Here is a 22,493-nt window from a genome sequence, read left to right as displayed (position 1 = left end):
GGGGTATGTGCAAGGGAGGTTTACTGATTTCTCAGATTCTCATGTTATCATAAATCGTTTCCATGTTTTGTTTCTATCATGCTCGAATGATGCCATTAAACTTGAGATTTAAGCTGATGGGTGTTACCTTTCCCTTGTAACTCCGCTGAACTTGCTAAGCTACTCCCTTCCTTGGTCTTGACCTCTCTTGCTCCTCCGCTTGCTGCTCCGTTTAGTAACTAGTTTGTTGTGTGGTGGGGGATGGAACTGAGGAGGAGATTGGCATATTTATGCACAGCTTGTAACTGAAAGCTGCACAATGACTGAGGTACTTGGCTGACCTTGCAGCATTCTTTAACTGATTTTGGTGTTTTGTGCTGCCTTGTACTCTGATTCATTCATGAATTTTGTCTTCTTTTGCAGGTGCACACTAGAGGTGGCACTGTGGGGCTGATTTCCGGACTATAACCGGTTTGGGTAGGGAAAGCAAGGGCTGTTACCTGCAGCTTTGCAGAGTATTAGCTGGAGGGGAGCCCGCTGGCTGGAGTTTGCTTCTTTCGGTCCAAGACTCACTCACATTTCTGCAAGGTATTGTTTCCCCTTCCCTTTTTTAATACACTTCTCTTGTTGTCTCTGTAAACGATTGAGGAGATCTAACGGCTGTTGAAACGAGTTGTCATAACAGCCGAGCTCTTCTTCATGTTTTGATCTTTCTCTCCAGATCACGGAGTTGCCGAGCTTGGTGCCGAACTGCCGAGCTCGGTGCCGAACTGCCGTGCTTGGTGGCGAACTGCCGAACTCGGTGCCGAACTGCCGTGCTTGGTGGCGAACTGCCGAGCTCGGTGCCGAACTGCCGTGCTTGGTGGCGAACTGCCGAACTCGGTGCCGAACTGCCGTGCTTGGTGGCTGCTCGTTTGGCTGGTGTGAGCCGTGGAGTGCAGGGATAAAGCAACCTCTTACCTTTCTTTTTTTTTCGGTAAGTTTTGGTCTTCAAAGCTCAAAGTAGGTTTGTTCCTTATCCTTGCTTACTTTGCCAACTAAAAGCTTTAGTGTCTTATGTAACCTCTTGTTTATCTTGTTGTTTTCTGGCAGGGACAAGAGGCTGACTCTTCTCGGTTGCTGTCTCGTCTGTTCAGCCCAACGGGCCATCAGAAACTGGGCCGAAACCATGCTAGAAGAAGGGCCCGAAGCTAGTAGTTTCATTTGTAAAGAGATAGGGTTTCTATTTGAAATTCTCTCTTTTTCTTAACATGTAAAAGTTTATTGGTGTGTATTTAATTCCAAACACTTGAAATTTGGTGGCTTTGAAATTTCTGAAGTTGTACTTGTACCCTTATTCAAGAAATAAAAATACTCTTTCATTCGTCAATAAAAGTTCTAGTATTTTATTTCATAATTCCCGAGAAATCTAAGTCTCGGCTATTACATTCTACCCCCCTTAACAAAAATTTCGTCCCGAAATTTTGTCTCAGTTAGGTAAAAAGCTGTGGGTACTTCTCTTTCATCTGGTCCTCGAGCTCCCACGTCGCCTCCTCGCGGCCGTGATGCTTCCATAGGACTTTCACTGTTACAATATTCTTATTTCTCAACTCTTTAACTTTTCTGTCCAGAATTGCTTCTGGCTTTTCTTCATAGCTCAAATCTGGTTCTAACACCATTTCTTCTTGGTGCACTATGTGTTTGGGGTCAAACACGTACTTTCTCAACTGTGATACATGAAACACATTGTGAACATTCCCGAAACTTGGCGGGAGCGCTAATCTGTACGCCACAGGGCCGACTGTTTCTAGGATCTCATAAGGTCCGATAAAACGCGGTTTCAGCTTGCCCTTGACGCCAAATCTGGTTATCCCTTTCGATGGGGATATTTTCAGAAAGACCTTGTCTCCTGTCTTGAACTGTAAATCCGTTCTGCGAGCATCTGCATAGGATTTCTGTCTATCTTGAGCTTCCTTGATTCTCCCTCGGATTTGTCGGACAATTTCTATCATTTCCTCTACCGAGTCCGGTCCGAGAATCCTTCTCTCACCAACTTCATCCCAGTAAAGTGGTGATCTGCACTTTTTCCCATATAATGCCTCGTATGGAGCCATGTCAATAGTTGCCTGGTAACTGTTATTGTAGGCGAACTCTATAAGTGGAAGTACTGACTCCCAGCTCACTCCACGGTCGAGCACTACAGCTCTTAACATATCTTCCAATGTCTGGATCGTCCTTTCGGACTGTCCGTCCGTCTGTGGATGGAACGCTGTGCTGAAATTCAGCTGAGTGCCTAACTCTCGCTGTAGGCTTATCCAAAATCTAGAAGTAAATTTTGAATCTCGATCTGAGGTGATCGTTACTGGGACACCATGTAAACGTACGATCTCTCGCACGTAAATCTGTGCCAACTTGTCTGAACCGTATGTGATACGAATTGGTATGAAATGAGCACTTTTGGTGAGGCGATCGATTACAACCCAGATGGCCGTGTTTCCCCGTCGTGATTTTGGCAATCCTGTCACAAAATCCATTGCTATATGCTCCCATTTCCATTCTGGAATCTCGAGAGGCTGCAACTTTCCATAGGGTCGTTGATGCAAAGCTTTCACTTGCTGACAAGCCAGGCATTTTTCCACAAATGACGCTATGCTTCTCTTCATGCCATCCCACCAAAATTGCTTCTTCAAGTCCTGATACATCTTCGTACTTCCAGGATGGGCAGTATAGGGTGTCTCATGAGCTTCACTCATGATCTCATTTCTGAGTGTCTCCTTATTGGGTACGCATAATCTCCCTTTGAAAGTGAGAGCATTATCCGCCTCTTCGTGGTAGTATTCCCCTTTTCCCGTCCTTACTCTGAGACGGATCTTTTCTAGAGCGTCATCGTCTCTCTGGGCTTCCACAATTCTGGCTCTTAAATCTGGTTCTATGACCAAGGTGGATATTCTGCTGTCCACTGTCTCCGGGGCTCTTACTATTTCCAGCCGCATCTTGGCGAATTCCCGGATAAGCTCTTCCTCTTGTGTGAGGAAAACAGCTGCTTGAGGCGCTGTCTTTCTGCTCAAAGCATCTGCTACTACATTGGCTTTGCCTGGGTGGTAGTTTATACCACAGTCGTAGTCCTTGACTAGTTCCAGCCATCTGCGCTGTCTCATATTCAGATCTTTCTGTTCGAAAAAGTATTTGAGACTCTTATGATCTGTGAAGATCTCACACCGAACTCCGTAGAGGTGATGTCTCCAAATCTTCAGCGCATAGACCACTGCTGCTAATTCCAGATCGTGCGTCGGATAGTTCAACTCGTGCGGCCTCAATTGGCGTGACGCATATGCTATCACCTTACCCCTCTGCATCAGCACGCACCCGAGTCCGACCTTCGATGCATCTGTATACACCACATAGTCGACTCCCGTCTCTGGTACGGCTAGCACCGGCGCTGTGGTCAACTTTTCCTTAAGCAATTGGAAACTTGCTTCACATTCTGGGGTCCAGTTGACTTTAACTCCTTTCTTGAGTTGTTGAGTCATCGGCCTTGCTATTTTAGAAAACCCCTCAATGAATCTTCGGTAGTATCCTGCCAGTCCTAGGAAACTTCGAATTTCATTGGGCGTTGCTGGTGACTGCCAACGTTGCACGGCTTCAACTTTAGCGGGGTCTACTCGGATCCCTTCTGCTGTCACTATGTGTCCAAGGAAATTCACTTCATTGAGCCAGAACTCACACTTGCTGAACTTAGCATAGAGTTTCTCGGCTCTTAACGTTTCCAAGGTGGTTCTCAAATGTTCCTCGTGTTCCTTTTTGTTCTTCGAATAGATGAGCACATCATCTATGAAGACCAGAACGAACTTGTCCAGGTACGGGTGGAACACGCGGTTCATTAGGTCCATGAACACAGCTGGAGCATTGGTAAGCCCAAAAGGCATTACCGTAAATTCATAATGGCCATATCTGGTGCGGAACGCAGTCTTTGGTATATCGTCTTGTCGAACTCTCAACTGGTGATAACCCGATCTCAAATCCATCTTCGAGAACACTCCAGCTCCTTGCAGCTGATCGAAGAGGTCGTCGATTCTCGGTAAAGGATACTTGTTCTTGAGGGTTATTTTGTTCAGCTCTCGATAGTCGATACACATCCTTAAGGTGCCATCTTTCTTCTTTACAAAAAGTACTGGTGCGCCCCACGGCGACACACTGGGTCGAATGAAGCCCAGGTCTAGTAGTTCCTGTAATTGCATTTTGAGTTCCTCTAACTCCCTTGGTGCCATTCTGTAAGGCGCCTTTGATATTGGAGCTGATCCTGGTTCCAGATCGATGCTGAACTCCAATTGCCTGTTTGGTGGCAAGCCTGGTAGCTTTTCTGGGAATACATCAGGATATTCTCGTACTATTGCCACGTCCTCAATTTTCTTGTCCTTTTTCTCTTCTTCGTTCAAAAAGACGAGGTATGCAGGGCATCCTTTCCTCATCATGGTTGTTGCTTGCAGGGCAGAAATAATCGATTTTCGTTTCCTCATGGAGATCCCATGAAACATTACGGGTTCTGTCCCAGGGTATTGTAGCGCTATCTGTCTCTCCTTACAACGGATTGTGGCGTAGTTCTCGGCTAACCAATCCATTCCTAGTATAATGTCGACGCTCCACATCAACATCACATGTAAGTTATGAGCTACTAGGTTCAGGTTTCCCATGGAAAATTTTATGTTTGAGCACGTTCGTGTGATATCTATCAGGCCTCCTACGGGTGAGGACACCCTCATACTATGTTCCATCACGTCCGTAGGCAAGTTCAAAGTATCCACACAAGATGTTGATATAAAGGAGTGTGATGCACCGGTATCAAACAAAAGGGCGATTGGTACGTTGAGGAGAGTTCCCATACCTGCCAAATTGCCTTGCTCCCGTTTCCCTTCCTCGGCCCTGGCCTGCTTCTGCTGCAGTGCGAAGGCTCTTGCCTGTGGGGGAAGTCTCGGGCGTAGCTGTCGCTGAGGAAGTGGTGCAGGGAGCATCGCCTTCTCTCTCCTTGGTTCAACCTGGAGTGCCCGCAGTTGCGGACGCTGTCCTCCCGTTCCAGTCGCCTTGCTCGGGCAGTTTCTGGCAAAATGTCCCTTCTGCCCGCAGTGGAAACATCCACCAGTCCCGGCCTTACACTCGCCGTCATGTCTCTTCGAGCATCTCGCACATAGAGGTGCCTGGGCTCCGCGCTCCGCAGCTGGAGTCGGGGCAGTTTGGTACCAACGGTTCTGCTGTGGCTTAGGGGCAAACTGTGGTTGCTTAGCATCAGTCGGGACTCGGTCTCCTTCCCATTTCCTCTTTTCTCGAGGGAACCGCTGCTGTGGCGGCGGTGGAGCAGTGGTGACATGTGTCGTCGGCCTCTCTTTGGGCATAGCTGCCTCAATGTCCAGGGCCCGGCCCAATGACTCGACATAAGACAGACCTCCATGACTGGCCAGAGCCATTCTTATTTCCGATCTCAGGCCAGTACAAAACTTTTCGGCCATTTTCTCGTCCGTGTCTACTAGTTCAGGCGCATAGCGTGACATGTCACAGAATAACCTATCGTACTCGGTCACTGTCATCTTTCCCTGTTTCAAACTGTAAAACTCCACCTCTTTGGCCTTGCGGTAGCTCTTGGGGATGTACATGCCGTACAGCTCATTCTTAAACTCCTCCCAGGTCAGGTGCTCCAACTGTTCGCGAGTCATAACCTTTCGCCTAGCTTCCCACCAGAAGTCGGCGGACTCAACCAGCTGAAACTTCACACATGAGAGTCGCTCTCTGTCGGTGCACCGAAGAAAATCAAAGATGCGCTCGATCGCACGTACCCAGGTCTCTGCTGCAGCAGGATTCCCCAAACCGTTGAAGACATGTGGATTCTGTTTGAGAAATGTTTCTTCCACTCGCCTCTCCGGCACTGCAGGAGGCGGTGGTGGAGGAGGTGGCGGTTGTGCACCTGCTTCCCCAGCTTGATTTCTCCGGGGTACATTCCCTGGTACTTGCGCGTACCTTCTTGGTCTGCCTGCCTGTCTTCTGGGAGGCATTCTGTTTATAAAGTGATGTTAGTACTAGTTATTCACTTTCTTCAATAACAAAGTGTGTATCTCTTTAGGATTCATTTCATATCTTATGCATTTTCTTTCATGCATATACTTAAAATAAATCAATAGGAGCCATAATTTGTGCAACGTCATATGCATTCATCATAGAGTGGAAAATTGCCTCTCGCGAGGTCTTAATATCTTTTACATATGACATCATCGAAGTTCTACAAAAGAAAGGAAACTAATCTACTACGCTAGCACGGCTATGACCCGTCTGACCGAGCCCTACTCCGAGTCGCTGCTGATCCATACCGGGTCGCCGTGGCTCGTCCCTGGGAAGGGCATCTCAAGTGGTGACCATACCTCCTCCTCGCCCTCGGAGGCGACGACCGGCTGCGGGATCTCTGGGGCCATGCAAGGCGCCACTGGTACGTCGAGGTCGGAGACGAAATCCTTGTCCACATGCTTGGCGTAGTAGTATAGCCCCTTGTAGAACGCCTCATCTATTGGGTGGAGGGGCTGCTCCAACTCCTCGGGAAATGGCTCCATGGGTGGTGGAGGAATCTCTGGTGGTGGCTCGAGGGGCTGTGGAGGGTTGACCCCCACTATCTGGTCCGTGAGACTGCCAATCTGCGGCTCCTCGTCATCATCATCGTCCCCTACTATGTCCTCCTCGGGATCCTCCTCCTCTGGATCCTCCTCCTCTGGATCCTCCTCCTCTGGATCCTCCTCCTCTGGATCCTCCTCCTCTGGATCCTCGTTGCTCTCTCCACCTCCTGTGCCACTCTCCATCGGCTCAAACTCGTCGCTGGACTCCGACACATCTCCTATCTCTGCCCTACTCCTGCGACGGCCGGGAACTCGGGACGACTGTCCCTCCTCAAATACCCCGTCTGCCGCCCGCATCAGGGCCAAAGGTGGCAGGCTACGGAACCGCTCACTCCCCGGGGCCTGCATGTCTGGCGGGGGCCCGTTCCCAAAGTGGAAACACCCTGCCGAGACTGCACTCAAGAAGCCCGGCATGTCTCCTATCGGCTCATAGGTCGGAGGCCGCGAAGAAGTGTACAACTGGGCTGTGGTTGCCATCCACCCCTGCCACTCCGGTGGGAACAACTCCACCAGTCTCATGATGCCCTCGTAGGGTTTCACCCCATGCCAATTCGCCTCCTCCCATAGCTTACCATAATGGGCGACGAATTCGGCGAGAGTGTCCCCGTGGCAACGCCGGTACGTCCTGTAGTAACGTACCACCGCATCTGGATCAGCACCTGTCCGGAGTGGGCGTCGGTGGGTAAAACGCTGTCGTGCCATCTCTACATAAAAGAAGAAAAGCCCTCAAAACGGCTCGTAACTGAAAGTATGCATATACAAGTATGCGAAAAGCTGTAAAAGATGGTATGAACTGAGTCGTTGTCTCTCGAAGAGGTCGTACTAGATTTGTCTGTGGCTATGTCTCATAACCGGCTGGTATACACATATATCTATATATGTACTATCTGTATGCTCAAAGGAATGGACTTCCTTTCTTTGCTGTCTATTGATATTGCAACGATACTTTCTGGTTCGTTGTTGATTGATTTTTTTTTTTTTTTTTTTTTTTTTGAAATTCTGTGGAATTAGGGGTTCTCCCTAACTGATGAGTTCAGTTGGTCTCGTCGCCGTGGAAGGCGGTAACAAGTTCTCATTCTGCTAATACTTGATTCTGCATGTCTCACCTAAGGTACTTCTCTAAAGCACTCTAGGTTCACATACATAGTCCCCATGACATCTATACATTCATGTCAAGCTCATAAAACACAGATACAGTAAGCATATCTCATGCAAAGTATCAGCTATCACGTTGCATCTTGCAAGCATTTCAAATAAACATTTTCGTTCCCATGAGGGCTGTGAAAATTATTTTCTTTTTCTGGAAAAACTTAGAAAATTTCATTTTCTTTCTCAAAATGAAAAAAATATTTTCTTTCTTCAGAATTCTCTTTTCTGGACGAGCGGGCGTCGACCCCTGTTTCTGGTGCAGTTGATCGTGTCGAGCTGAGGTGTTGGGATCTTGTACTGATCATTCTGTTCACTTTCTAGCCTAGTGCTACTGTTCTGGACTGAGGCTTAGAAAGAAGGTTCTTGGGTCAGAGCGAAAGAAAAGTGCTCTGATACCACTCTGTCACGACCACAACTTCCTAGTCAAAGAAAGCGCAGCTATTTCGCGACTAAAAATTCTAAACGGTCTCAACACATCATCATAATTACTGAAATTAAGGAAATACTGTCTAAAAGTCATCAAAATAGCAAATTATTACATCAGAGTGAAAAGGGGGACATTGTCTTTACTGAGACAAAGCTAGGTCTATGCAGCGGAAGAGTTCCAAGACAAGTATAACATGTATGGAGACATACTACACTAGCTACCCTTCTTTTATTTCATCTTCAGTCCCAACACCTCCTCTGCCTCGATCGATCAACCTGCACATTTAGGAAAACAATATGCAGGGCTGAGTACTTGATATACTCAGTGGCTTATGCCGAAAACTGTTTTTCTTTTAATTGTCTGCCAAGCTGAGTGAACGCGGGGTTTTTCTGAAAACAAGTCCCGGTCACTAAAATCTGTTATTTCTTTCTGAAATAGACTGCAGTCTTTTAACTTTCTGATGATATACCATGTCAAGCTGTGTGAATCGGGAATGTGGCCACATTCCACGATCACTGGGTCGGCCAACCTGGCGCTAGCTCACGACCCACGAACCGGCCAACCTTGCGCTAGCTCACGGTCCCTATGTGTACACTAGTCCGAGTAGGATTTACTGACCTACTGGGACCCGAATTCGTTTTAACCATGAATGGCAATCACAAAATAAAACATGGCATGACAATTCATTCAAACGTTCACACTTATTCTCATAGAGTTCTGTAAATAAAAAGGAAAGAAGCCCACACCTCAATTGCTTAACTCTTGCAAAATAGGTGCTTTCCCCTGTTCTGAGATTATGCGTCGAACGACGACGTTCCTTTACAAAATTAATATATTTAAATTAGACCTCAAAAATCTTGCATGAATGCATGCCTAAGCGTGTGCTTATTATTTTAATTTCTGCCTTCTAAAATTAGAAGTCTTAAATCTTTAAATCGGTGATTTAATTTGTTCTGTAACCGGCTGACCCGTTCGGTATTAGAATTCTCGGATTATCTTAAGTATTTAAGAAATACTTTCTGTGACTATTATAGTCCGCCTTAATTATTCACTGGCCTTTATTTCACTCACGGCTTATAAGTTCTTTTCTTCCGTGGCTTAGGAAATAATTTCCATTATACTTGAAAAGAGGCTCTTCACTAAAAGTATTAAACCGAGAACTAATTTCTTAAGTCCAGCAAGGAGTTTACTTAATCTGGGCCAAGGTATTATTTCATTAAGCATTTTCGGTCCAGCTTAACTAATTGGCCCAATTCTTTTCTTCTTCTCATTTAATCTGGCCCAGCTTAATTAATTCCAGGCCCAAGTGATGAATAGTGGAAAAGGCCCAAATACCCCCTTCACCAACCATCGTCACTATCTCTCTCTCATTTCTCAAAAATCCCCAAATTGAAAATGAGGAACCCTAGCCCCCTTTCTCTCCTTCCTCTCGGCGATTTCGCACCCCGCCACCTTCAGCGCTCCTCGCCGGCGTGTGAGGAACCGGAGTCAGCCCATTTCTATTCCGTTCCTCTCCGCATCGCACGACCGCTCCCACCCTCTGTCTCCTACTCGGCAAGAAGGGGTCTAAAATTCGGAAACCTGGGGAGGTGGAGGACTCGTCGCTGTCTAACCGGCGACCCACTACCCACCATCTCTTCCCCCTTTGAGGCATAACCTTGTACGGGCAATCTTGACGACGTTTTGTTCACGGAGGGGTCACCCGTGGAGGGAAGACGTCGTATTCTCCGTCCTTCAGCGGCATCCCTCGGTCCACGCTGCCGTCGCCTCCATCTTCCTCCCTTCGGCGACGCTGGACCCCTCGGCTTAGGGGTGACACGCAGACGGCGGTTCTGCCGCTGCGGAGACCCTCGTAGCAGTGCGCCGTTTAATCAGGCAGTCGCCTCGCCGAAGCTAAGTTCCTACTAGTTATCTTCTTTCTCTTGTCATAGTCTAGTCCTAGTTCGCGTTTGAAAAGCAATGTGGTTGTGCTTCTATGTGACTGATTCTGTGTGGAAGACACCATTCCATGGTTCCTTTCCTCCAGTCTCAAAAGTGCTACACTACCCTAGACATGCATCCTAATGAGGCTGGGGTATGTGCAAGGGAGGTTTACTGATTTCTCAGATTCTCATGTTATCATAAATCGTTTCCATGTTTTGTTTCTATCATGCTCGAATGATGCCATTAAACTTGAGATTTAAGCTGATGGGTGTTACCTTTCCCTTGTAACTCCGCTGAACTTGCTAAGCTACTCCCTTCCTTGGTCTTGACCTCTCTTGCTCCTCCGCTTGCTGCTCCGTTTAGTAACTAGTTTGTTGTGTGGTGGGGGATGGAACTGAGGAGGAGATTGGCATATTTATGCACAGCTTGTAACTGAAAGCTGCACAATGACTGAGGTACTTGGCTGACCTTGCAGCATTCTTTAACTGATTTTGGTGTTTTGTGCTGCCTTGTACTCTGATTCATTCATGAATTTTGTCTTCTTTTGCAGGTGCACACTAGAGGTGGCACTGTGGGGCTGATTTCCGGACTATAACCGGTTTGGGTAGGGAAAGCAAGGGCTGTTACCTGCAGCTTTGCAGAGTATTAGCTGGAGGGGAGCCTGCTGGCTGGAGTTTGCTTCTTTCAGTCCAACACTCACTCACATTTCTGCAAGGTATTGTTTCCCCTTCCCTTTCTTAATACACTTCTCTTGTTGTCTCTGTAAACGATTGAGGAGATCTAACGGCTGTTGAAACGAGTTGTCATAACAGCCGAGCTCTTCTTCATGTTTTGATCTTTCTCTCCAGATCACGGAGTTGCCGAGGTTGGTGCCGAACTGCCGAGCTCGGTGCCGAACTGCCGTGCTTGGTGGCGAACTGCCGAACTCGGTGCCGAACTGCCGTGCTTGGTGGCGAACTGCCGAGCTCGGTGCCGAACTGCCGTGCTTGGTGGCGAACTGCCGAACTCGGTGCCGAACTGCCGTGCTTGGTGGCTGCTCGTTTGGCTGGTGTGAGCCGTGGAGTGCAGGGATAAAGCAACCTCTTACCTTTCTTTTTTTTTCGGTAAGTTTTGGTCTTCAAAGCTCAAAGTAGGTTTGTTCCTTATCCTTGCTTACTTTGCCAACTAAAAGCTTTAGTGTCTTATGTAACCTCTTGTTTATCTTGTTGTTTTCTGGCAGGGACAAGAGGCTGACTCTTCTCGGTTGCTGTCTCGTCTGTTCAGCCCAACGGGCCATCGGAAACTGGGCCGAAACCATGCTAGAAGAAGGGCCCGAAGCTAGTAGTTTCATTTGTAAAGAGATAGGGTTTCTATTTGAAATTCTCTCTTTTTCTTAACATGTAAAAGTTTATTGGTGTGTATTTAATTCCAAACACTTGAAATTTGGTGGCTTTGAAATTTCTGAAGTTGTACTTGTACCCTTATTCAAGAAATAAAAATACTCTTTCATTCGTCAATAAAAGTTCTAGTATTTTATTTCATAATTCCCGAGAAATCTAAGTCTCGGCTATTACAGTCCTTTTGACTCGAGATAGTAGCCAAGAAAATTCCGCTGCATACAAGGCAAGGGAAAATGTAAGCTATATCATGTCATCATTGATTTATTGGCTAGCTGTAATGTTAGCGTAAATGTCATTATATAGGCAATGAAGAGTCATTTAAAACATCAAGGATTCAATATAGTGTCAACTTGTGTACTTACAAGTAGACCCAGGTCATCCTCGATTCATTGGACAGCTGTACTGTTAGCGTTAATTTCATCATATAGGCAATGAAGATTAATATAAAGCATCATTATCAAAACCTGCCTTATGATTCAACCTTCACATTCCAGGTGAAATAGTTACCAGCCTATTATTTAAATGCCAACCAAAATATAATTTCAACGTCAAAGGCAGATTTTGTAAATGTCAACAACATTGAAAGAATTTCAATGCCTCCAACATAGAACAGACATAATTTCAGAGAACCTTGAAAGAATTTCAGTGTCAACAACATAGAATATACATAATTTTAGTGTCAACAGCAGCTACTAACAATGTCACCACAAGTTCAATGTCAGCAACAATTAAATTCAAAATAATATGAAAAATTACACAGCATTGTAATTTCAAAACCAACCTTGTAACACAAGAAAAACATAATAGGGCGGTGGTTTGCTGGGTGATTCGCGTTGATTTTTTAAAAATCAAACAAAACAACAAACTACAACCCAAAAATCTGTGTGGGGTTTTTTATTTCTCAATAGAACGAACATAAATGGACCCTGCATGTCAATTACAAGGGGTTACTGTGGTTAATTGCACTTAAAAAATAGCCTTGAATGTCTATCATTGACATTCAAGCACGATTCATACAGCCTACGGCGATAGGATGTCAACATAGCTCCGTATATCGATTTTTTATCTATACAAAACGAGCGGCGCATTCAATTGACTGAATAAAGCTACAAAAACCCAATTGCTTCAAAATTTCACCGCTGTTGAAAATTGGGGTTTTCAATGGAAACCTCACCTCCGGCCGAAGCACCAGCCGCTTGACCCGCTCGCCCCCCAGAACTCATGTCAGCACGAAGCTTGGCAAACGACGACTGCGTGGAGTACAGAGACGAAGCGTTGCAATGGAGGAAATTGGAGAGGTGCGTTGAACAGGCTTAATTGGTGTGAAACTGCGTGGAGTACAGAGAGGGGAGGACGTGATAAATGAGAGGGGAGGTTAACAGCCGATATTATTGGGATTCCTTAATCTAATCGGATTTTCTGTTTTCGGATTATAATTTTGGTCCCAAAAATAACCCTTAGTGACATCTTTTATAAGCTCTGTTGACATTTTTACAGACCATAAATTAGAACCGTCGATTTGATATACTTACCGGATGAGATTATAGTTTGCATAGTTTGTAGCTTAGGGAGTTTGTATATTATCACTACCCTATATATATATATATATATATATATATATATATATATATATATATATATATATATATATATATATATATATATAGAGTCTCATTATTCACAAATCCACTCTTAAAGACCGAACTAGAGACCAAATTAGGGCCCTTAGATCTAGGGTTTAATGGATGAGATTAGACAATGCTATATTAATTTCGCTCCTTCATTAGGTAGACAATTTACTTCAATGCAGGGGTATTTCGGTCAAAACATATATGAGCTCATCTCCTACCCCATCTCATCTTCTCTTATTTCCTCCGTCTAAATCTCTCATCCATCCATCTCTCTCTCTCTAAACAAAATTGAAATCCCCATAAGTCGTCGTCCTCAAAGCATTTGGCCCTCCTTCGCGGTACCGCTGCCGTCGCCGGCGTGAGACGGCATGTGTTGCCGTCACTCTCACGGCTGTCACCCTTTAGCGCCGTCATGTGAATTTGTATAATCTTTCGCCAATCTCCTGATCATCCTCACACTTTATCAATGGCTCCATCTCTTCATCTTCGCCGCCGCTTGACGACGGATCTGGATAGCCGGAATCCGATCAATGTAAGGATACTCATACGATCCACAGTATCCCATCCCCTTGCACCAATCATGAAATCTTGAGAGCTCCTCCGCCTGCACGGCCCCTTCGACGCAGCTCCGGTAGGGCATCCGGATCAGATTCTCCAAAACCTTATCCATCTCCGCCGCGTACCAGCAGATACTATCGTGGATCAAGTGCTTCATCGCCGACCGCACCAGGAAGCTTCTCGAAGCCGCACCAACCGGTCAGCAGCCTATGGCGCGATCGATCAGACTCTGAACCTGAGGCATAACTTCAATCGTGCTCGTCAATTTATCCGCATCGTCTCCATTGGTATAAATGAATGCGTGTGCGTCTAGTGCTTCGTCGAGTAGCCTAGCGTAGGATTTAACAAAGGCGGTGTAATCGTCGGAGGCGGAGGAGGTGCTGTCACGGAAAGTGCAAGGGTAGAGGGATGTGCTGCCGTCACTCTCACGGCATTTGAAACGAAGTATTTGTAGAAGAATTTGGAGTCCTACTGGATGAAGTAAAAACCTAGTATAATGAAGTATTAACTTTTTAGAATGAAGTAATAAACCCACTGTAATAAATTGTACTATTATTTATAGTGAATAAAATAAAAAACCTTGTTCAATGAATTTGAAAGAAACATGTGTTGAATTATGTGAAAACCTATTGGAATGAACTAAAATCCTATTTGAATTAAGTAATGACACATTTGAATGAAGTAATAAACCTACCAAAATAAAGTAAAAACATGTTCATTTCCAATTTATTACGTAATGGATGGAATGAAGTAATACACTTACTTGAATTTAGTACAAACGTACTAGAATGAAGTAAAAATATATTCATCTTCAATATATTACGTACTGGATTGAAGTAATAAACCTATTGGAATGAAGTAAACACCTACTAAAATGAAGTAATACCTACTGGAAATAAGTTATGCTCTGGTATTTTTTAATTTATTAGTATAATATGTCATACGTCAATATTAATAGTCATTTGATTCTTTTCATTTCTAATATTACTCATTCATTATATATTACTTCATTTAGCCAAGTTATCACTTAATTCAGATAGTTCCATCACTTCATCTATTAGTTTGTAATTTATTACTTCATTTATTTGTTTTCTGACAATATATTGATACATTTATTTGTTTGTAATTTGTTACTTCATTCCAATAGTTTTGATACTTCATTTCAGTGGTTAATTACTTCATTACATGTGGTTATAACTTCATCAAGTACGTTATTTAGTTCATTACAAATATAATTTTTCGCAAACTATGCATACAATACGGTTCAATTCATATTACTTCATTACTTGATGTTATTACTCCATCAAGTGTGTTATTTAGTTCATTAAAATTATAATTCTTCACAAACTATGCATATAATACCATTATGTTCATATCACTTCATTATTTGAGGTTATAACTTCATCAAGTTCGTTATTTAGTTCATTACAATATTAATTCTTCGCAAACTATACATACAACACAGTTCTCCAACTGTTCTTCTCTACTCCCCAAAATTCCTTCAATCTACACCGACGATTTCCACCAGAAATTCTTCTCAATCAAACTGGATGACGATAAATTACTAGAATGAAGTAATAAACTAGTGGAATTAAGTAATAAACTATGACATTGAAGTATTGAACATACAAGGATGATTAATAGGCAGGTTCAGTCTTAGCATACGAATACATCATAATAAAGAATAAATACTTCATTAATAAAACACTTCATATAGTCTATTTGATTTAATGTGTGCCAAAATTTTAAATAGATTCAAATTCAAAGTGTAGTGACGTAATAAACAACTGGAATGAAGTAAATAACAACATGAATGAAGTACGATACTGGAATGAATAATTTGATACTTCATTTCAGTGGTTAATTACTTCATTAAATGTGGTTATAACTTCATCAAGTACTTTATTTAGTTCATTACAAATATAATTTTTCGCAAACTATGCATACAACACGGTTCAATTCTTATGATGTATGTCAATGTTGATGAAGTTATAACCTCATTTAATAAGGTAATGGACTGAAGTAATAACCCAATTGAAGTTCAATAAAGTAAAATTTTATTGTGATGAAGTGGTATACTTGTCGAATGAAGTAAATGCACATATGAATGAAGTAGTGATCACGCTTCCTCATATGCTCAAGAATCCCTTAAAGTAATAACTTAGATGAATGAATGAAGTAATAACCTATTTGAATGAAGTAACAAGTTCATTACAACCGCTTGACGTTTAACGCAGTTAACTTCTTGTATTATTACTGTGTTTCAATAAAAGACCATATTTACTTCATTACTAACGTTCATTTCTCACCACCGTTGATTATGTGTCTTCTCTTTTGCGTTTGCTTGATCAAGGTGTCAGTTTGTAAAGACTGCTCAATTTTAAACCACCGTTGATTCACTCAGTCACTCATTTCTCACCAGAGATGTTAGGATTGTTCACTCGGTATTGCCACAAATTTAATACCTCGAATCGGACTGCACAAGATAGTTCCTTAAGGTCTTTGTTTCGGGTGTAATGGGGCTTAAGGGTAGTAGTGCATTAGGGTAGGGTCCTAGGGGTGCTAAGTTGAAAAATTCAAAATTTTAAACTATAAAAAGAAAATCTAATGAGTCAAAGGATCAAAGATCTGACTAGACTTGCTGGATCAAGTTGGGATATTTAGTTTTCTACTGGATACTTACTTTGGTCAAAAATCGATCATTAGCCTTTTTAAATTTTTGGCTTATTTCCTAACTTCCGACTTTCCGGGTCATGTTACAACTTTTTCCTGCCCGCTTTTTTTCTCAACTTTTCTCGTAATTTTTTTTATAACTTGATCAACCCGGTCGCCTAACTTGATCAACCCGGCTACCCTTTTATTTCGACTATTCTATTGCTATCCCTTTGAAATATTTTATCTCTTTGACCCCTCTTCTCAGTTATACATACCAAAAATGAAAAACAACAAACAAAAACAAAGATAGACAGGTAGACAAAACAGATAGCAAAATATCAGTTATACATACCAAAAACGAAAAACAACAAACAAAAACAAAGATAGACAGGTAGACAAAACAGATAGCAAAAAACAGGCATGCATACTTCTCACACTTAGACCCAACATAGGTCTAAGTGTGATTTGGAGCAGAATATCTGTTATACATACCAAAAATGAATAAAAAAGAAAATTGTTTTGGAACTTGAAATGAGTAGAGATCGGGGGGGGGGGGGGGGGGGTTGTACTCAATGCTTCTTGGGGGGCTGACTGGGAGATGCTGAGGGTTGCCTGGAGGATGATGGGCGCCGAGTTGGAGGAGAGCTTGTAGAGGGAGGTGATGGTTGCCTGGCATGGGTTTGGTCGTGGGTGGTTTCCAACAACCTGGCCAGCAGGACCAGTTGAGTACTTGAATTCTCCATCAGATGCATCAACTCTGCTCCATTCGGAGCTTCCATGCGTCGTCAGCACTTGCAGCCTCCTCTCACTCCATCCTCGGAGTGGGCGCCTGATGTGTATCGTCATTTTCTCCTTCGGTAAAGGTTGCTGAGGTCTCCTCCAGCCTTGTCCTCCTTCTGGGTTGGCTTCTCTGTTGCTCACGCCGGCCAGCTGCATATAATTGAAAGCCCCCTCCTTGCGTTTTCTACAGTACCTGAGTTCTAACAAAGAAAACAAGGTTAAACAATTCAGGACTGGGGCAAAGGATGGGACGTCCGGCACACTCCACAATCCAGTTTCTCCTCAAATAGGCTCCGAGGAGGTGGCAGACGTTAAGATGGCGGCCAACGCGGGTAGCGATTTGATTGATGACATATGCCAACCAGAATCCCAGGTGGACCTTACCTCTACTCTCTCATACTCCACATAAAGTAGAGTTCGGACATGGTAATGATTGACAGCGTATTGCATTGTCCGAGGAGATTACAGGCTAGGTAGATCTGGGCCAGGCGGAGGGTAGGATCAGCAATGCGATGACCTCTGGATTCAGAGGCTACAAAGGTAGGGGCACGCCCGTTGCATATGGCCTTCCAGATGACCTGTTGATCAAGCTTGGGTTTCCTTTGAGGGAGACTGATGTCGCGCCCAACCAAGACCCCGTCAGCCACCTGGCGTTCTTTGTAGAGGCTCATCCGGATGGAGAATTCGTTTAGACTCATCAGCTAGTCCTGGCCAAAGACCCTAAAGGAGACACTTCTGTCGTTCAGGTCTGAGCTTCCGGTGAATCGAAAGGATGTGAAAAACTCCTTGGCCAGGTCCTCCGGCACAGGGGTCTCATCGACCTCTAGCAACCATTCAAATCCGATGCCGGCAATGTAGGCGGTGAACCTCTCCTTCATCTCAATCTTGTCCAGGGACGGCTGGAGAAGCATCTTTCCTGCCTTCAACCTCTTCTGAGGGGTCACCCTTTGGTGAACCTCCTCCTGCAACTTGGGATCGTCAAATTCCAACATTTGTTGGAGAAGAGTAGCGGTCAAAGCCACATGCTGAGGAGAGTAGGTGGTGGAAGGAGATGTTGCAGGCCTCCCTTGTTGCCTCCTAGATGTTCGGGTCCAGCGTAACTCTTGTTCCTTCGAAGCGCTGCCCTCATCTCTTTCTCTCGGCAGTGGGGAGGCGGGTTCAGAGGCATCTGTAATGACTACCCCCACGTTGGCGGAACGGCCCTTCTTTGGAGGAGGAAGAACACTTCCCTTTTCTCTTTCTCTCTCTCCTCTGAAGGCTGTCCTCCTCAGCCTCCTTCTCTTCAACGGCCTCTTGGCTCTCTGGTTCCTCCGGCTCCTCTTCATCTACCAGCAGTCGTTCTGTGTGGGGCCTCTGCACAGCCGTTTCCTCATCTTCTCAGGTTTTCAGGGTTTTGGCTTTCTCCAGGAGTCGGTCCGTTGTCATACGGCGCGTCTAACGGAGTGGTGGCCCCTCCTCTCTCTCCGCCTCCCCATAGTTGAACAATGGGCGTAAGTCCTCTACTTCCTCGTCGTTAATGTCGCCGCCCTTAGTCAATTGCGGCTCATGGATCGAAGTAGAGGCGCCACCGCTTCCTGGCGACGGAATAGCAAATGGCTGCCCACAATTCTCCCCCCAACCTTCCTTGTCAGAGGTATCCTCACTGGTTTGCATTTGCTGGATGGGGGATGAAGGTGGAGGTGATGTAGGAGAGCTAGGAAGGGGAATGTAGGTGGAGGTTGGGCGGTAGATGTGGTTTTGGGAAGAGACGGTGGGGAAGGTTGGATGGTAGTTGGTGAAGGTGATATAGGAGAGCTAGGAAGGATTTTTATTTCAGAAGGTGAAGTAGGACCTTTAGACCGGGAAATCCCAAGTTTAGCTTTGAGTACGGCGTAGGCGGCTGCATCGTCCAGCTCGGAGGGTATACTTCGGAGGATTTTATCGAGGCGCCGCAGGGTTTCTTCATCTACCGCTGGAGGTGGAGCGGCGGCGCTGGTTTGTGGTGAAGGGGTGATTGGAGTAGAAGGATTAGGGTTTTCAGTATGGGCTTGGATCGAGGTTTCTCGGTCGCCACTCTCGGCACCGGCATCTGAGGATGAGGATGAAGCTGGAATTTGCTTGATTAACATTCTTGCTGGTAATGGTGATGAGTGCTGGCGGAGAAAATGTTCTAGGCAAGGTTTCGGAACTTGGAGTGGTATGGAGAGAGTAAAATGAATGAACTATAGTCGCTTTTGGTTGAAAGTGAAATTCGGCTCTGAGATCTGCCTATTATACTGATATCACGACTGTTGGGATCTCTAAAGGTTGAGATCCCTGCGACTGTTCACGTACTCTGCGACTCTTCACGTACAGGTGCGCCTTTTCAGAGTGTCAGCTGGCTTAGCTTCTCTGATACGCTTCCTCCTTCTCCCTAGGACGTCCTTTCACTGCGACAGTTGGCACCGCCTGATGCCTCTCCAATGAATGCATGCGTCATATCATCACCTGTCCCTGATCAATTAAATCATTGTGGCCACTGGTTAACTCACATTGCACTGATCAAGTGGACAATTAAATCCAGATGAAAATTCACATAATTCCACTTGATCAGTTTCTTTTCTCCACTTCCGACTTTATTTTTCTAAGAAATAAAAAACTAACTCGAAAAACTATTTACACTAACTCCAAGGATTTGGCCGGGTTCCCCTGGGATGTCACTTGATTAAATTAATAGATTTAGAATTTGTTGCTTGATCAAGCAGACTACCCATGAGTATCCGATCACTACTTCTACCTGGTCACTGGTTGAGATTGGGCAGGATCAGTGGAATTTCTTCCACCATGTCCGCTTCGGTCTTGTCTCTGTAGGGCTTAACCAGATTACCCTTCACCACGAAGGAGAACGAATTGGGTGTGTATTGCCATGGTGGTACGAAGGTCTGCCCTGTTTGAATTTTACATCTTGGGCATCAGTTTGGGTTGACACTGGAAGAGTAACTCTTTCTTCCCCACTATGAACTCTTCCAATTCCAGAGCGGGGTCGAGTCTGTGTTGTCGATCAGGGTGGGGTGTCACTCCCTCTTCTGTCATGGAAGAATGTATGCACAGATCCGTGTTAATCTCTATTAAGTCTACTGCTTTCCACTTGACTACCTCTAGATTCAGCCTCAATTCTTCCTTCAATTGTCCTCCCTGTCCTTGCAGATTTGATTTGACTGGTTTGTGACACGTCTGGTTGGACAGTTTCTTGAGGGTAACTGGCGATGCAGGTAAAGGCAATAGTTGCCTTGTAGGTGACGGACTCTCTTCCAGCCTTCTTCTCAATGGGGCGGCTGGGTCAGGTGATTTTTCGACCCTTGCCGGTTGAGTAATTTCTTTTGACTCAGTTGGCCGTGGCGGCTTACAGAATTCCATAATTGCCCTTTCAATGGCTTGATCATTCATTTCCCCAGTTATCGTTGCATCGAACCATTCAGCTGCTTCCTTCTTAAGCTGTTCATCTCTAGTGGAACCAGAGGGTGTTTCTTTGAAGGGTTCCTTCTCTAGATACTTTTGTTCCCAAGGTCTGATAGTGTCTACCGATTGTATGCTCTCGCTGTCCTGTGGCTTCCTCACAGCTTTATCAATCGAATGTAAGTTGTTCTCCATTAAAACCCAGATGCATCGTCCCATGGCGAACGTCAATGACTGTTCTAGTTGTAGATAGAAATGGCCTTCCCAAAAGGATGCCAACAGACTCCTCCGCTCCTGAATCTGTCATCTTCATGACGAAGAAGTCGGCGGGGTACATGAATTTGTTCACCTTGACTATTTCATCTTCCAGAATTCACTCGGGGTGAATGCAAGACCCGTCAGCTAGTTGTATCACCATATCGGTTTTGACAAGCTTAGCTTCTTCCAGCTTTTCGTATATAGAATACGGCATAATATTGATGGAAGCCCCTAGGTCGCACATTGCGTGCTCCATTTGAACGTCTCTAATAGAAATTGGGAGCGTGAATACCCCTGGATCAATCTTCTTGGGTGGAAGATCACTAGGTTGGATCGCCACGGCTACATTTCCTACTTCGACCATCCTTCTCTTCTCAGTGACTTGATCAAGGGAGTTGGACTCAAAGCTTTCTTTATGACTGGTTCCGTTTGCGGGTGCTGGAGAACTCGCAGATGGGATTTGATAAACTCCTTCTGATTTCAGAGAGACTGCAATGATATTCTCTCGCCCAGCAGGTGGCTGCACTATAGCCGGAATTTTCCCTTCATTTCCCCTCAGTTCGCCCAATGACATGGCGACCTGAGATAACTGCTTCGTAAGCATATCTAGTGCAACCCTTTGTTTCTTCTGAGCCTCTTGTATGTCTCGCATTGCATCATGGGGCTGATGTGGGATCATCATATCTCCTGGACCTTCATTTTGTTGTTTGCCTTGTTGATGGTAGCCGGAGGGTCCATACTGTTCTGGCTGGTTCTGGGGAAAATGGTTCTGTTGGTTCCCTTGGAAGTAGTGGTTTCCTCTTTGGCACTGCGGAACATAATTCACCACTTGATTATTTGTATGTCTTCCCTGGCTACTTGGTTGAGGGCCTTGGTGTTGGTACCCCCAATTTCCTTCCTGTTGTTGGGTTGACCAGTTGGGCTGTCCTCCACTGGACCAGTTTCCTTAAGGTCCATTTGACCAACCTGCCTGACCTCCCTACATTCTGTTCCCTCCAGTGTTTGGTCTATCCTGGATCCGAGCAGGCCAGTTGGGCTGCCCTTCGGAGGGTTGCATCTACTGTGGTGAGGGTTGTGGTGACTGGCTTTGAATTTGATCAATCCATCGAAAGTTAGGGTGATCTCTCCAAGGGGCGTTTCTCTGTTTTCCCTAGATCCAGTTGCCATTTGCGTTCCAATGGCCAATGGCATTTACTTGGGGCAGCGGCTCTTCCTCCGGAGGGAACTCGAAATAGTAGTAATGATGCTCTTCTGGCAGAGGCGGTGGCGGCGCATACTGCGTTTCTTTCGGTGCAGGCGGTGGAGGCTGTCTGGCTTTCTCCACTGCCTCAAGCAGCTTCTTCTCCATTTGCTCAAATTGAGCCTCCAACTTTTCATCATTGCGCGCCTCTGCTACATGCACTGCCCCTCTCCTTTACTGCCCTCGGGACGTTTCATACGAGCGCTTGGCTTCAATAAGCCTTTCCAGGATGTTTTTGGCTTGGCTGAATGGGGTTTTTGAGAAACCCCCTTGGGCTGTGAGGTTGAGATCATTCTTGCTATCCACATTTAGTCCGCTATAGAAAACCGAGTAGATCTCCTTCTCCTCCATCTTGTGGTTGGGGCATGCTTGAAGCAACCCTTGAAACCTATCCCAGTATTAACCGAGGGGCTCATCGTACTCCTGTCTGGCTTCTGTAATCTCCCGCTTGAGGGTACTCGTCTTAGATGC

The 22,493-nt window shown here is 45.1% G+C and overlaps 1 long non-coding RNA gene across 1 annotated transcript; it reads left to right on the top strand.

Annotated features, from left to right (window-relative positions):
- The first annotated feature begins 11,032 nt into the window (after positions 1–11,032).
- LOC121747908 lies at positions 11,033–11,603 on the top strand. The gene is made up of 2 exons (XR_006039370.1): positions 11,033–11,210; positions 11,327–11,603. It is a non-coding gene; the product is annotated as an uncharacterized LOC121747908 (long non-coding RNA).
- The last annotated feature ends 10,890 nt before the right edge of the window (positions 11,604–22,493 follow it).

The sequence above is a fragment of the Salvia splendens genome, chromosome 9, assembly GCF_004379255.2.
Source record: "Salvia splendens isolate huo1 chromosome 9, SspV2, whole genome shotgun sequence".
NCBI lineage: Eukaryota > Viridiplantae > Streptophyta > Magnoliopsida > Lamiales > Lamiaceae > Salvia > Salvia splendens.
This window is presented reverse-complemented; position numbering and strand designations above follow the sequence as displayed.